This window comes from Colias philodice, chromosome 22 (assembly GCF_061535455.1).
Source record: "Colias philodice isolate Cphi_HAF_F1 chromosome 22, ilColPhil1 Martin Lab GWU primary, whole genome shotgun sequence".
Taxonomy (NCBI): Eukaryota; Metazoa; Arthropoda; class Insecta; order Lepidoptera; family Pieridae; genus Colias; species Colias philodice.
The window spans coordinates 1862379-1879971 of record NC_143107.1 but is presented as its reverse complement, the minus strand read 5'-3'; the positions used below and the strand labels follow the sequence as shown (position 1 = coordinate 1879971).

The 17593-nt window shown below is 32.3% G+C and overlaps 1 protein-coding gene and 1 long non-coding RNA gene across 3 annotated transcripts in view; one reads left to right on the top strand and one right to left on the bottom strand.

Moving 5' to 3' along the window:
• Positions 1-1849, bottom strand: part of LOC149478308 (protein Wnt-7b-like) — a 91650-nt gene extending 89801 nt beyond the window's left edge. For both annotated transcript variants that reach the window (XM_089709543.1, XM_089709544.1), the window contains exon 1: positions 1757-1849. The gene's annotated coding sequence lies outside the window, so the exon portion shown is untranslated. The remainder of the gene's footprint in view (positions 1-1756) is intronic.
• LOC149478303 (uncharacterized) overlaps positions 1-17593 on the top strand; it is a 242386-nt gene that overhangs the window by 79183 nt on the left and 145610 nt on the right. The gene's annotated exons all lie outside the window — the stretch shown is intronic.

Here is a 17593-nt window from a genome sequence, read left to right as displayed (position 1 = left end):
ATTAATTCACTCAAGGATTGGACTTCGTGAATAGTATAAGAATTTTAAAGTTTGCCAACCGGGTAAAATTACTAAATTTCTATATTAATAGTGTACACAGTAAAAGTGGTTATGAATGTTCGGATCTAAAATTATATTAGTATGAAGTGTGAGAGAGACTTCAAATAAATATTCTTTATCCCTTCAAATGTCATTTATAGCGAGCTAAGCCGGATGATACAACTAGGTATATAAAAATTACAAAGTTGAATTACGTATAACTTTTTCTAGAAACTGTTTGTAGATATTTTTCTAATAAGATTCATACTAATACAAATAAACTAAGATTGATACTAAAATAGTTTCTAGAACATTACCTTGTTATATTATTTTATCTTATTACTGTAGTAAACGCTGATGTTTCTATGGAAGTATAGATATTAATTTTGTAATGGAAGTGCCAATTAGTATGGAAGAAAACGGAAACATTATATAAATATATTTTTTATTCTAACAAGACATGTAAAAACGCATAAGCTTCCTCAAGCAGCGAGTTTATAAAAACTATTTACAAGTCGCGCTACACATGTCATTAAAAGGTTTTATCTCGAACAGAGCTAGAAATCCTACTAATATTATAAACGCGAAAGTTTGTGAGGATGGATATGTGTGTGTATGTTTGTTACTCTTTCACGCAAATATACTACAAAACCGATTACAATGAAATTTAGCACACATATAGAGGGTAACTTAACACATTTAACACATAGGATAGGTTTCATCCCGGAAATCCCTCGTGAATTTCAACTATGCAGGTTTTTCGTTGAAAACGCAGCCGAAGCCACGGGCGGAAAGCTAGTTATAGCTAAATTATTCAATTAATTTACGTTAAGTTTTCGTGCAATAAAAAATACATCTTTATAGAAACCAAAAAAAAATAGATTTGCAAGTAAAATACAAAATGCATACTAATATTATAAATGCGAAAGTAACTCTGTCTGTCTGTCTGTTACTCAATCACGCCTAAACTACTGAACCAATTTGCATGAAATTTGGTATGGAGATATTTTGATACCCGAGAAAGGACATAGGATAGGTTTTATCCCGGAAATCCCTCGGGAACTATGCGGGTTTTTCTTTGACAGCGCGGGCGATGCCGCGGGTGGAAAGCTAGTTGAAATATAAGTATGTAGACAGAAATAAAAACAAATCAAGAAATTCTATATTTTTCTAATAGAAACAATAAATTTAAACCACTTACCTGTTTTATAATTTTAATATTGATCACGAGCTACTATTTAAATGTTTTAGACATTTTATTGTTTAAATAAATATTAATTTCACGCTTTTACATTTTATACGAGATTTCTGCATATAGTTAAGAATCTTGACTATAAATGCAAATGTATCGATAACATGTCATCTTCAATATGCACCTGCTTCGAAGAAATTGTTTATACGATCTTAAAGCGTTCGATAAACATATAGAGAACTTACTTTAAAACATTTTTTTTAGCATTTTTCATCATGAGTTGTACTAGATAATACTATTTCGTTTGTAATTAAGCATCTCTACTTATCTATATTATTATTAACTACTTTTGTCAATTTACGAAATACTTTATTTTTCCGATGTTTTTCGTATGTTATCATGTTCATTTCCATATTTAAGGACTTTACCAATTTTATAACTCAAAAAAAATTGAATCGTTTACAAAATTTGTTAGTCATTTTTCCTTAATACATATTTGATATATGACTTTATTTAAAATATTACCTCAAAACACAAAACACATCACATCACTATACGACACACGATTTTAATGAAAAGCACAGCACGTGCGCTCTCTCTGAGATCCCAGCATCAACTGTCCTCATATAATGGACCATACCTTTACCTATTTGAGATTATGTACGTTTTTATACATCTAACGTGAATCTACGGTTAATCTGTTACAATTACTTTTGTTGGTCTATTTTTAGAATACATGTGTATTCTATGTACTTAGTTATTTTTAGCGAATTTTGGGAAGTATGTTCATGATACATTGAGTTTAAGGTTGGATAGAGTGGCTCTTAGCAGATGCTTAATGATTTGAAATTATATAATAATAATGTATAGGTAGGTATAATAATTTATGTCACATATTTTTTTTCTATTATATACAAAACGGACATTCATAAAAAAGAGCGTGTGTGCCGATCACACGTGTCAGAAGTGAAACTTCTTTGCCAAGAATCAAAGATACCAAAATCGTCGCCTTACTCCGAAACGTGACGGTATTGCCATGACGCTACCTTAAAATTTTGCTCTCAACGCGCCCAAAGAAAACAATTGCAAAAATATGTTGTTTGAGGAATTATTAAATTGTCAAATTCGGGGTAGACTATTGTTATAGAGTTGCATATCTAGTATTTGTTATATAATTCATTGAAAATTGTAAGATCTTAGCAGTATATAAAGGAACAGTTATTAAGGAAAATTATACACCCAAGTGCATTTCTCAGACCTATTTATTTCTCTGGTATTTCTCGCAATTAATAATTTATATATATTATGAATTGATTTATTGTCACGTGTGTTCATTGTATCCTATTTTCCAATAATTAAATCCAGCGATACGAGTAATGTTATATGATGTTGATCGATTGCTTACGATTGGAATTTTTTATATAAATAATTTTTAATACGGGCGTGAAATATTATTACGAATGTGTCATAAAACATTTGAATTGTAATACATTTTTTTATGAATTAAATTTATTTAATAATATCTATTATTGCAATATACATATAATAGGTAGGTATTTACTATTTTATGATTCTTTTAAATCACGTGGGATACAGTTAATAGCTTATAGCAAGCATAATATTGAACTGATGTTCCTTATATTATGATGATACATACTAGCTTTCCACCCGCGGCTTCGCCTGCGCAGTCAAAGAAAAATCCGCATAGTTCCCGTTCCCGTGGGATTTCCGGGATAAAACCTATCCTATGTCCCGGGGTAAAAAGTAGTTTATGTCCCTTCTCGGGTATAAAAATATCTCTATACCAAATTTCATGCAAATTGGTTCAATAGTTAAGGCGTGATTGAGTAACAGACAGACAGAGTTTCGCATTTATAATATTAAGTATGGATTGGGATGAGATTGAGAATGGTTTAAAAAAATAATATGTACCCATTCTTGACGTAATTTAAAAGGGCACCTACTGCAGTGTTTCTTCGCGACTCTTCTCTGTAGAGACTGCTTTAACCTGTGGTAAGTGGTAAGTCTATGTTATAATTATAAAGTCTAATAAACGATTAAATAATGTTTGTATTTTAATAATTAAATATGCGAATTTCGCATCGACGAAGGATACGTTTCTAACTTTGTTCGACTGAAGCAATTTTTCTTAGTATATGATTAATTTTTATATGTTTAACTAGTAAAGTATTGCGAGAATAATTACTGTTACAACTGGAATTCCTGTTTTATTTAGTGTTGCGTTAAAAATATCTTAAACACGTCTATTTTGTAACGTTTCTTAATTGCATTACTATGTCTGTGTTATGGTTTGTAAGTGGATATTGCACCTTCATTTATAAATTACTAGCGGTCCGCCACGGCTTCGCCCGTGGTACCTACATGTTTACGTTTTTTTTTCATAAGAACCATCCTCGTACTTCAAGGAATAGATTCTGCAGCGCACGCGATGACAGAATTTTTATTAAGGAATTTTTTACACCTTGGGTTACATTATTGCATTTTTGGTAAGGATCTCTATTTTTTTTTGAAAATGCAATATAGCCTATGTAGCTCAGTGAAGATGCAGCTTTCTAATGGTGAAAGAATTTTTGACATCGGTCCAGTAGTTTATGCGTGAAAACCATACATACATACACACTTAATTACAAACCTTTCCTCTTTATAATATTAGTATAAAAGAAATAGAATTTTTGTATAAACTCACTAAATAGTCATTGAGCTTAAAATATAGTTTCATAAAATATAATAGTAAAAACTTAAAGTTGTAAAAATATAATAGTAAAAAGTAAAAGATTGTTTGTTAGAACGAGCTTATTTCAAGAATTCTATTCGAAACGTAAAATTCATTTGTGATATTGTAACTTACTCAGATAATGGTCTCAGTATAGAATGAAATAATATGTAGTTAGAAAACCTGTTACATTTTTCAATAGTTACACAGTTTTTAATATTATATTAACAAGAGTCGCTCTCAATCAATCAAATACAAGTAATATAAAAAAAATGAAAAAAAATATACCGGCCGAATTGAGAACCTTCTCCTTTTTTTGAAGTCGGTTAAAAATATACAATGATATAAAACGACTGCCGTTAGTTAATATTTATCAAAATGTATGTTAACCTTTGTCCATGAATAAATTAAAAATATTTGTTTAGATTTATGGAAAAATCTATCATTTTCTTGTCTGTTATCTATCGAATTATCATTTATTCAAAGTGGTTTATATCATCAATTTTAGTTGCGCCATTATCAATTAATATGTTAATATTCTTATATATAAGCTACATATTTACATTAAGATAGAAAGAAGAGGATGAACATTTTACTAAATTGTATGTTTAGGTACCTATGAATAAATCTATCTAATATTATATTATAAAGGCGAAAGTTTGTAAGGATGTATGGATGTATGGATGTTTGTTACTCTTTCACGTAAAAACTACTGAACCGATTACAATGAAATTTAGCACACATATAGAGGGTAACTTGGATTAACACATAGGATAGTTTTTATCCCGGAAATCCCACGGGAACGGGAACTATGCGGGTTTTCCTTTCAAACGCGGGCGAAGCCGCGGGCGGAAATCTAGTGTTTGTATAAATTATCCCCGTTTATGTAGCTTTTGACAAAAACTACATTTGTGACTTTCCGTAGTTAAGAAATTAAAATGATAATAACAACTAGTTAACAATAATACAAAATAAACATGATTTTTGTCTAAACAGACCTTAATTATTATTATGTACTATATAAAAAAATAAGTCGGGTTTTCCTTCCTGACGCTATAACTCCAGAATGCACGAACCGATTTCCACGGTTTTGCTTTCGTTGGAAAGGTCTCGGGCTCCGTGAGGTTTATAGCAAAGAAAAGGTGTCTCTGGTGGCGGAACGGGGTTCGCCCGGTTTGCTAGTATGTACTTCGTAATTATTGAAATGCATAGTTGATAGAAATATTAAAATCAATCATATTTATTGTTTCATATTAATAATCGAAGTGAAATACTAATAAAATGCATATCAAGTTTTTTTTTCATTTAATGAGTTTTTAAATTTACACTTGGTATATTCAAGGTATCGATTACATCGATAACCTTTTAGTAATAATTATATATTTTAGTGTTTCTTGATTGGAATCGTAAAATTTGATCGTCCACCTGTTTGATTTTATGTGTTTATTTAGATTTGATTATATTTACGACTCATTAAACAACACATGACATGATTGCAATTTTAACAAACAAACAAACAAAATTCTTTCGGTGTTAGATAGCCCATTTATCGAGGAAGGTTATAGGCTATATATCATCACGCTACGACCAATAGGGGTGGAGCCACGGGGGTGAAACCGCGCGGAGCAGCTAGTTACATATATTTCACAGGACAATTAATATTGTTATACAAGATCAATCTAAATACGACTAACTCTGTCTGTCTGTCATGCATAAACGCCTGATTGGGTATACCCTGCGTATACCCTGAACTGGGTTCAATGATATTGAGTAAGAAGAAAGACTAGTCATAAGAAATGATAAGGACATGCTACAAAAATCAGACTTGGTGTTTAACAAGGAATAGAAACAGGAAAAATATGAAGTTTACGCGTGCGAAGCTGTGGGCATGAAGCCAGTTGAGAATATTTCGATTTGTGTTTTAATTCCTGAATATTCTTACTTCTTTCACACACTTTAAATGGAGTAATCATTAATTACTTTGTGGTTGAAAGGATTTAACCATAGAAAAATTATTGAACTCAGAATACATACAAATAGATATAATATTTTTATCGCTAAGTTAATCCAAGTGAAAAGCTCTCCTAATGAAAATTATTTCTCTTTTTAAAGAACCTGTCGATAATTTGACTTACCGATAGGTGCTTCATGTAATTCTGTTTTATTAAAAAATGGCACATACAGTCATACAGTAAACTTACGAATCAAAACCAGTCCGTGTAAAAGACATCAACGCGTGCATGAGCTTCGCGTGAAATCATTTGAATAAAATATTAATGAAATTATCAATGAATATACTTTAGCCCGCGGCGAAACCTGATATTATATTAGATTGATCAGGATATAAGCTTTTATCACTACAAGTTGTATAATATTGCATACACCCTTTTAGTGGTGGCAATTTTAACGGTTCGACGTTAGACATGTTATATGGAATTGATGTAAAAAAATAACGTTTTTCTGTGTAAAATACTTTGATGTAAAACATAACGTTTTTCTGTGTATTGCATATATTCTTCAAAAGGATTAATATATTTTATGTGTACGTATTTTCTTCGTTCTAAATAATAATTACATTAAACTTGGTGATCGCAAATTAAATGTTTGCAATAAAAGTTATGTATTCGTTCATAAAGTTTTTGTATTGTATGTTTTAATATTCCAAATAAACAATTTTGAATTTTGAAGTATTTTTATGTCAAAAGTAGGAGTCATCCTATATCTATACATTTCGTGGTCCCCCTAATTTATTTTTGTCCACTCAAGGCTTCGTAAATAACTTCGGATATCACTTATAACAGCGACAAAATATCAATCTAACATCGCAATAGAGTATGAAGTTTATTGCTCTACTTGTATACAGTTTAATCGCATAGACTGAACTTGCAAAGTAAGCATTCTAGCGTATTTGATAAGAAATCGAGCACAAGATGATCATGGAGTCACTGGCGCAACATTTTCTGTACAGCCTCTTATCATCTTCCCAACATAGTATTTAACGGATTTTGAACGCGATTTATACATCGGGAGACGTGCTCACGCTCGCTGTAGAGCGTTCAAAACGTCCGCGTCCGTCCGCGTCGGGGTAAATAATATAATGAATAAGTCACGTTTGAAATCAGTTAAAAAGTTTTTGATTTCTAAATCTTGCCAATATTTCACACCTGTTTCACGGATCGCTTTTCTTTAAATGTTTAAATTAAATTGTAAGTGATGAGCCTCCTGTGCTCTACCAAATCTAGATAAGTCGTCAACATTATTCGTTTTATTTCCAGTGAAGACTTATAAAATAATTATGACTTTGAACATCTACTAATCTATACTAATATTATAAAGAGGAAAGGTTTGTATGTATGTATGGTTTTCACGCATAAACTACTGGACCGATTTTGATGAAATTTGGCACAGATAATCTTTAGACCCTGAGAAAGAACATAGGCTACCTTTTATTGCGAAATATGTACCACGGGCGAAGCCGGGGCGGACCGCTAGTCTGTAAATAAAATTGATCAAGGAATCACCTCATAACACACGACTTTGACAAACATTCAGGTACTATAGGAACTCAGTATTCTAATTACTAACTGTAACTGTAACTATGTATAGTGGTTACTTTGTTCTCACAAGTTTTAATTTAATTGAATACAGATTTAAATGATTATTTGTTATTATTAATATCGACAAATGTTTGCCAGTCCCGCTGCGCCGTTAGACGGCTATGTTACAGCCGCAAACCGCAGCTTTCCCTAATATTTGGAGCGTCAGCAGAAAAGTATGTTACTATATGATAGGTCCATTTTTCTTGGGTGCTGGCGTATAAAGTAGATAAAATGAAAAAAAAAGCCTTAATATTTTCATAACGGTAACGTAGAAATATACCTATACCTAAGAAAAAAATCCTCAAATAAATTCAATGTAAAGAGAATAAATAAGAAGAATTACTTACTATCAATTTGTAGTTACATTTTGAAGATGTTATACGCAGTAAAATAAATAACATAATATTTCATAATATAAAATAAAATTTTGTAAAAGAATAAAAAAATCATTAAAATTTTAAATAGCAGCTATATGAAGTATTTTTAAATAATATATGCATCGTATTGATTTAAATATTTATGTACATATTTATATTTCATTCATGGTTTTAACATACATTTAAGATAATTTAGTAACCTTGATACCGTTTTACTATTAACAAACATTAAAAAAATAATTAATAATTATTTTTAGACAAATTCACCACCTTCAAAGAACAAGACATACTTAATTTTAAATATGACTAGAAGCCACCAGCTATCAAATAAAAAAAATTATCATCGAAATCATTTTACCCAGTCGAAAGTTAAAAGTTAACATACCCAAAAAATACAGTCGAAGCCTCCTATTTGAAATCGGCTAAAAATATAATATTATATTGAAACCAAATTATTATTATTTCTTGTAATTGTTTTGCTCACTGTACCAATACCGCTAAGTTTGTCGAGGCTTGCTTTTTTATTACGAAATAAACGTATTGTATTTCTGTATTTGCATATTATTTTGATATCAGTGACTTGGAACGGATCGCGATTCCGTCTGCTTTAAAAGGAACTGAATTTGTTTAAATATATTTTAATACTAGTTTTCTTACGTCTTATCTATTGCTATTAACTTTATTAGCTTTGGATTTAATGGGTCACTAGAGGAATAACATACTTAATATCAATTAATAAAAATAAAATTCGGCCAATCTTTTTGCTTTTATATTATGCAATATTAATCTTAATATAAAGCGTTGAAAATTAGGTCAAGGGGATAGATTAAAAAAATACCTTACAATAAACGCTTTGGGACTTTGGAATTACATTGGAATCACGCCTAAATTTATTTTACATTTAGATGTATAGAACAAGACGACAGCAAATTTATGTAGCCTATGTAACAACAACAATTCTGATGTTTGCAACAACACATATCCATCCAGCGGTTTGGGCTGTAGGGCGTGACAAATAAATATACATACATACACTAGAAAACATAACCTTAGTGTATAATCTCCTTTTCGCAGTCTAAAATATATCATTCTTTCGTATAATTCTTTCGTATAATATATTTCGTATAATCGCTTTCCGAATCGGTGGTAAATGGTAAAACTATGTCATGACGATTCAAAAGTACTTCTAGAAGAAGTCTAATTGCATAAATAATTGAAACTTAGTCTAGTACTTATAGAAGTAAGTATATACATTACTAGCCGCGCTCCGCGGTTTCACCCGCGTGGTTCCCCTTCTGTTGGTCTTAGTATGATGACATATATAGCCTATAGCCTTCCTCGATAAATGGGCTATCCAACACCGAAAGAATTTTTTAAATCGGACCAGTAGTTCTTGAGATTAGCGCGTTCAAACAAACAAACTCTTCAGCTTTATAATATTAGTATAGATAAGCAATTCGTACCAATGTATGAGCTTTATCTTCCGATTGTACAAACAGGTTAATTTACTTTTTATGTATAAAAATAAAGTCACGGACTCACTATTGACCATTAAACCAAGTTAAACGCTAAACCTGTTCTAAATATAAACAAGAAACTCATTTGTATGTTCGTGTGTACCTTTAAAAGCTGTATTTATATTGATTGTGTACGTAGTTGTAGAACAGAAATACAATTAGTTTAAACGCAATTATTTCGTCACTTCCTGGATGTCTTAATTTTAAACATGGGTTAGTTCATAGTTGTATTAGTATAATTGGGGGGGCAAGTATCTCGCCTCGCGGCGGTGCTGAAAAAAAACTCCGGCTGAGTGGCCAGACGGCCGGAGTCTAGGGCGACTGAGTGAGGAACCTTCGGACTATCCGAGCGTTATCCAGAAGGACTGACTATATTATTAGTATAATAATTATTATGTTCTACAACTTCTATAGATAGTGGTTTCTTGAAAAATAGTATAGAAAGCATTGTGAATAGTTTAGGTTTTATAAGGAGCTTTACTTATCTGTAACAAACACAAACGTATAATACGTTAAATAATAGAATAAAAAGTAAGTATTAAGACAGACTAAAATCTATCTCTATGACAAATTCCATTCAAATTGGATGGACTTTTTTACGTGAATGCGTAACACACACATATTATTATAAATGAACTAGCTTTCCGCCCCGGCTTCGCCCGTGGTACCTACATGTTTAAACTATCCTATCTCTCAAGTTGGATCGAACTGCACATGGTGTGCGAATTTTATTATAATCGGTTAAGTGGTTTAGGAGTCCATTCAGGACAAACATTGTGACACGAGATTTATATATATTAAGAAGATTATTATAATAATAGTAGTAAGAAGTGATTTTCCATAACTCTAAAGAATTCACGTGGCATAGTAAATGCATATAGTTTCTTTCAATACGAAAGTCGGGTCACTCAACTAGTATTCAATGTGAACGCACTATAATCATACAAACAAAAAAATAATATTATGACCAGCCCGCGGCGTTGCTTGCCTCATTACCATCCGTCTGTCAAGTTTGTATCATTTAAATAATTATTTAAGAATTAATTTGGTATTTTGTTCGGTTATTTATTTATTACTAGCTTTCCGCCCGCGGCTTTGCCCGCGCAGTCAAAGAATTACCCGCATAGTTCCCGCTCTCGTGGGATTTCCGGGATAAAACCTATCCTATGTCCCGGGGTAAAAAGCCTATGTCCTTTCTCGGGTATCAAAATATATCTATACCAAATTTCATGCAAATTGGTTCAGTAGTTACGGCGTGATTGAGTAACAGACAGACAGACAGAGTTACTTTCGCATTTATAATATTAGTATGGATAATAGAGTTCTTAGATTTTGTTTCGGCTATTATTATAATCATAGTGGTTGGGCTAATCGCTTGCATGTTACTGGATTTGAATTTAAATATAAACTGGGTCATTATTTTTATATACTACTAGCGGTCCGCCCCGGCTTCGCCCGTGGTACATTCTTACGTTTTCTCTACATAAAAACCACCCTCGTAATTCAAGGAATATATTAAAAAAAGAATTATCGAAATCGGTTCAGCCGTTCTCGAGTTATGCGCTTACCAACACATTTTGCGATTCATTTTTATATATAACTAGCTGTTGCCCGCGACTTCGTCCGCGATTACGTCGGTTTTCGTCATTCGTCGTTTAAAAAAAATACGTGACACTTTATTTTTGAATGTTCTTAATTGTCTCTTATAAAAATAAACTACATTAAAATTGAATACTCTGATAAGAAAATCTTAAAATCGGAGGACATCGAAAATCTGAGGAAAACATGAGTGAATTTGATTTAAATTCTACATTACTTAGGAATTCAAATAATAATCTAAATTAAATGTAGATTAACAGTTTGAGCGCATCATTATATAATATGTACCTAAGTATTAAATTACGTTAGTTTACATAGTAATTTTACTAAAAACACGATGACTTTCTTTCGCGCTCGGTACAACAAACTAAGCATGTTTGTGGTACGTGGCCCGCGTCACTTGACCCCCCGCGAGTTCCCCTCCGTTACTATGCGAAAATACATTCGTCGCCCTACTGTAGGAAAAATTGTAATATTTTAAATTCGAGAAATATTGATTTCTTGTATTCGACTATTCGTTGTAGTCGAATACAAAATATATTTGAAGAAACTTAGGTTGGCGTTCAGGCAAAAGGGATCCTATCAAATGATAAACTTGACCTTGTATCTTAAAAGTAAGCATGAAAGGATCCTCTGATAATTGTTGAGCACCAAAGGATAATTTAAAACGCACTACTATAAGAGCGAATATTGTCTAAGAACTGTTTAGATTGCACATGTTCCTCTAAAAGTAGTGATTTCAAAGGTTCTGGTGTATCTTCAAACGAAAGCCGACTCCTTACTCCTCTTTAAAGCATTACAAAAAGAACATACTACGTTAATATCGCCTATACAGAAGATGATCTGTAATCAATTGTGAGGTTATAAGCAAACCCACTTTTATATTTGTCGGACCACACCACCGAATTCGTAGATTGATCTTCTATGTTTACCTCTTAAGTCATTAAGACTGTCGAAATCTGTCTACAGTAAGACGGGCCTCTCGCTATTCGTCCGTTTCAAGAGACCAAATAGTTTCAATTCTTAATCTTTCATTAAACAAACTTATTAATCGTACTTGTCTCAAATAATCTTGTCTTAAATAATGGTAATATTCGCGTCCCTACTCTAGTCATTGCTTATGCTCATGTTCATCTTCAAGAGATCGAATAATATTATGGTGCACCCTATCATTTGTCAATCGGTCTTCATATTGAGTAAAAGTTTCAGATTATCGAGATAAAATATGCCATTTGCGATCAGCTGTGAGACGTTATACCCTCTCAGTGAAGGTTTCGGTCTCACAGGATAGTACATGCCGTTCGCGGTCAGCTGTGAGCCGCAATTCTCGTTGTGAAGCGGTTTCAGGTTCTCGGCATAACACAATATGTTGTTTTCGGTCAATAGTAAGACTCTTACCTCTAACGATCCTTGAGAACTCTTATTTCTCATTTTCTTAGCTTTGCTCGAATTTCGATATAAAGATTTTTTAGGTGGCACTGATGCGAGTAAATAAAAATTAAGTTAAAACGGACTGAGAGTGTTATAATCATCAATCATCATCATCATCAATACATATAATAAAATTGTGGAAAAGCGATGTCTGTACAATGAAAATATGTAGAAAAAAATTAGCAGGTGTTAAATTTATTAAATCGATCTTGAACCCAAAACTGTAGTTAATATTTTTTTTGTCTGTTTGTCTGTATGTTTGTGCACGCTAATCTCAGAAACGGCTTATCCGATTTAGATGCGGTTTTCACGTCAATCGGTTCATAAATAAAAAAGTTATGACAATTTATAAGTAATCACGGCGAACATTTGCTAAGGCATTCTATTGTTCACTGTACAGTGTACGATAAAACGTAATTTATCTGTTATACGCTACAGTTATTCCTTTACATGTCCAGATGATCATATCAAAATTCCCCAAGGGTTTGGGGGTAAGCTGAGGTAGTAGGGGGGGCGGGGTCAAATTAACATTATGGTTACTTCTAATAGGTAAATTTTCCACACAAAATGTCCTTTAAATTATGTCGTATTATATTTTTAACCCCCGACGCAAAAAGACGGGTGTTATGTGTTTGACTGCTATGTATTTCTGTGTGTGTGTGTGTGTCTGTCTATGGCACCGTAGCTGGCTAACAGGTAAACCGAATTAGATGCGGCTTTTTTTTGTTAGGCAGCATATTTTCCGACGCTGGTTCTTAGATAAATTGTATCGAAATCGGTTCATCCACTTATTATACCTACATAGGGGTAAAAGTGGGAATGAAAAAAATGATATAATAATTTATTTTTAAAGATCGTTGGGAAGTTTATGAAATTATTTATTCCTTTTTCTATACACTTTTCTTCGTCTAAACGGTTAAGTTACGTGCTCCCTCTCTCTCTCTCTTCAGCCTTTAGTTACGTGCGTGAGACAGGAAACATCTAATTTGGATTTGTTGCTGGATTTGATAAAAATTGAGTATCGATTAAGCTGATCAGTGGCTACACCATACATTATTAAAAACATCCATTTAAGAAAGGAAGGAAATAGAATTTGCTCCTCTCCCCCCCTGGTTCCTAAAAAATAATATGACATAATTTAAAAGAAATTTTACGTAGAATTAGTTAGGCATTTCTTTTTTGATTTTCGATATTATATACTAATCATAATTTTTAATTACAATATTATGTAGTAACTATTTGGTATAGGTTAGGCATTTCATTTCTTGATTTTCTTTAATAAGTTGGTACGTAAGTTTTTTCAAGTAAGCTCAGTTTAGTAAGAAATTTTAATAACAATTCTTTTAATTATTTATGGTAGTACGTATTTACTCAATAATTGTATGTTAAGTAGTAATTCAGCATGGGCGTAGCCACGGTGGGGCTGGGTGGGGCGCTTACCCTGGCTTTGATCTGGTAGGTACCAATTGTGAAGGGGAGTGGGCGTGGGCGTTGGCGTGGGCCTGGGAGTGGGCGTGGGAGTGGAAGCATGAAAATAAAAACAATTATTGTTGCCCCACCCTGAGCCCATGGTCATAGGTCCCATAGTCACTATTCCACGCGGACGAAGTCGCGGGCACAGCTAGTAGACAAATATAATCAGAAAGCTTTGAACTCCTAAGCTCAACCATAAAAGATAGACATTAATTATGATGTCGGGAGATATTTTTTATATAATATGGAGAACATTTCTTTCATACTTGATTTCTGTGTAGCTTTAACCCTTAAGGTTGCACACGCGACGAAAGCTTAAAATGGAGTTACTGCTCTGCTCACGAATATGAAAAATAATTGTACCAAGTTTCGTTTAAATCCGTCGAGTAGTTTTTGTTTCTATAACGGTTATACATACAGACAGACGGACAAAAATTTTTGGCGTCAGTGTCGATCCCTAATCACCTCGTGATAGTTATTTAGGAAATATATTTCATGTACAGAATTGACCTCTACAGATTTAATATATAAGTATTATACATATAATTAGATGCCAATTTCCATGTAACGTTAAATTCGACTATACAATAACTAACAGACAACGCAGGTTACTCTCGTTTCCGTAAGTTGAGGCGGCTACATATTCGGTCCTCATAACTTCACTTTTTGTGAACGAAACGACAGCGCGGTTTAATTCGATGCCAACACCATCAAAAAAAAAAGAAATATTTTTAATTGTGAAAAAATATTATGATTTACACTATTAATACTATTTTAACATTAACACAAAATATAAGACTGTGAGTGTGTAAAAATAAATCCAGCTAGTTTCACATAAAACTTATGTTTTTAATTAGGTATACGACATGAAAATATATTAATTACCAAGCAATAATCATACAGGTAAATACTGAACAAAAGTATTAACAGTCAAAGTATATTTTTACTTACAACATGTAAATGATGAAGAAATAATAATTATCAACGAACTAACCTTTTTGTATTATTGTTTATAAATATAAATTCATAAACAATAAATTTATAAAGAATAGAAATTTTCGACCACTAAAGAATGATGGTTCGAGTCCCGCCTCGTTATCGAATTTTTAAAACACGAAGATTTTTAAAAATGTAACCAATGAACACAATCAATATTAGATTAACTGTAATGGTGTCTAGTTTGACTTAAAATAATAAACATCTACCCTCACTTTTAAAAATGTAGTATATTCACACGAATTATAAGCGCACCTTATAGGGAAGGGAAGATATGGGTTAAAGAGATAAATAAATAAATAACATAATTATATTTAAATTATTAATTTTTAACATTGTGTTCAGTAGTGTTATCATGTAAATTGATTTGATTTTTACGAAATCTCATAGATGGCGCTGTTTCAAATTTGTATACTAATAAATTCATTAAACTGATTCTCTGCCCAAATTACGTAAATGACATAGTTTTTATTGTGTAAAGCTAGATAATAGCATGGCTTACCCGAAACCAACATTTAAACATGAGTCTTTAGATTGTACGCTGTCGTAATTCACGGAATACGTAAGAAAAAAAAAGGTTCACAGCTCCTCCCCCGGAGGTGATAGCATGATAATATGTTTAAAAAAGCCTCACCCGACCTGTTAGTAATATTCATGCAAAATTTGAAGTCAATCTATGCAGTACTTTTCGAGATTAGCCTGGACAAACATACAGACAAACAGACAAACAGACAAACAGACAAACAGACAAACAGACAAAAATTCTAAAAACTATGTTTTTGGCTTCTATATCGATTATAGATCATGGATTATGTATTCTTTTAAAAAAATATTCAATGTACAGTTTTGACTTTCCTACGATTTTATTATATGTATAGACTAGCGGTCCGCCCCGGCTTCGCCCGTGGTACATGTTTACGTTTTCTTTACATAAAAACCATCCTCGTACTTCAAGGAATATAATAAAAAAAGAATTATCGAAATCGGTTCAGCCGTTCTCGAGTTATGCGCTTACCAACACATTTTGCGATTCATTTTTATATATAAGAAGATAGTAGGTATAGGCTCTATAAAGACTATAAGAGATTAGTTTGAATATGGTTTTAATATCTATAGATTTATTTGTGAAAAATATGCAATTTCAAGAACTACAGTTCTGTACCTACATTCGTTCCCTAGGCTTTCTATTTTTACGATTATTTGTACGATTTCAAACGAGCTGTTGCGATATTCTTGCCGACCCAAATTTTTGGATCTTAATAAATTAAGATTTTTCCAAAGAAATGACGATATAAATATTATTTACGCTGAACCGCAGGAAGGGCTTGAAGTAAAAAAAAAACGTGGGTTCGATTCCCACCCGGGGCAAATATTTGTGTGATGAACATAGATGTTTGCTCTGTGTCTGGGTGTTAATTATCTATAGGTATAAGTATCTATCTAAAAAAAATGTGTGCGTGTACTAGTGTACACACGTAAGAAGTGAAACTTCTTTATGGCCTTATTTTTCAAAAAATAATTTACTATATGCAACTTTACAGAAATACGTCGAATCACGCGTGGTAGGGATAAGAAAAAGATGGCGCGTATCGGAAAAATGTCACGCGTAACGAAAAAAATGTTACACTAAATTTTTTTCCAAACCCGATAAAAAAGTTTCACTTCAAAAAACCTTACTAATAATATTATAAATGCGAAAGCATGCCTGTATTATGGTATAATTTTGTAGCTGGATAATCAAGAGCCTAGGAAGTGATGTAGGGCTCTTTTAACCAATGAAACATCTAATTGCCATTAACAAATCGGGTAAAGCCGCGGCCGGAAAGCTTGTAACTATGTTATAGTCAATCTTTACATACTATAATCATTGATATACATAATTACATATAATATATTACAAATTTTTGTGTTCCAACATCACTTAAAAATTACTCAACATTAACACTAATTCAAAGAGATAAAACAAGTACATTGCTACAGTAATTCACTATAAGTTTCTACCATTAACTGGGGACATTTGCAGTTAAATTGATGTTGAACCTCTTGGGCCGTTCAATTAGATTAACTGGAAAACAATTTGCTCTAACTAGACGCTCCGTTTGTTCACTTTAATGTTATGTAGGGAAAGGACTGTAATTTTGTATGGACTGAGAACTAAATTCGATCAGACTAAAACTGGATTTCATTTTTTAATGTACCTAATGAACACAAAAGGTGAAGAAACAGTTTTATACGTTTTGGCGTATGTAAATCCATACTTAATATTATAAATACGAAAGTAACTAATAAATAAATAAACTAAAAAATAAAATAAAAATAAACTAACTCTGTCTGTCTGTCTGTTACTCAATCACGCCTTAACTACTCAACCAATTTGCATGAAATTTGGTATAGAGATATTTTGATACCCGAGAAAGGACATAGGCTACTTTTTACCCCGAGACATAGGATAGGTTTTATTCCGGAAATCCCACGGGAACGGGAACTATGCGAGTTTTTCTTAGACTGCGCGGGCGATGCCGCGGGTGGAAAGCTAGTCAGTTATAATATAAAATAATAGTTATATGTGACCACAGCTTACAAGCATTAAAATTTATGAAATCAATACAAAATCCATAATCTATACTAATATTATA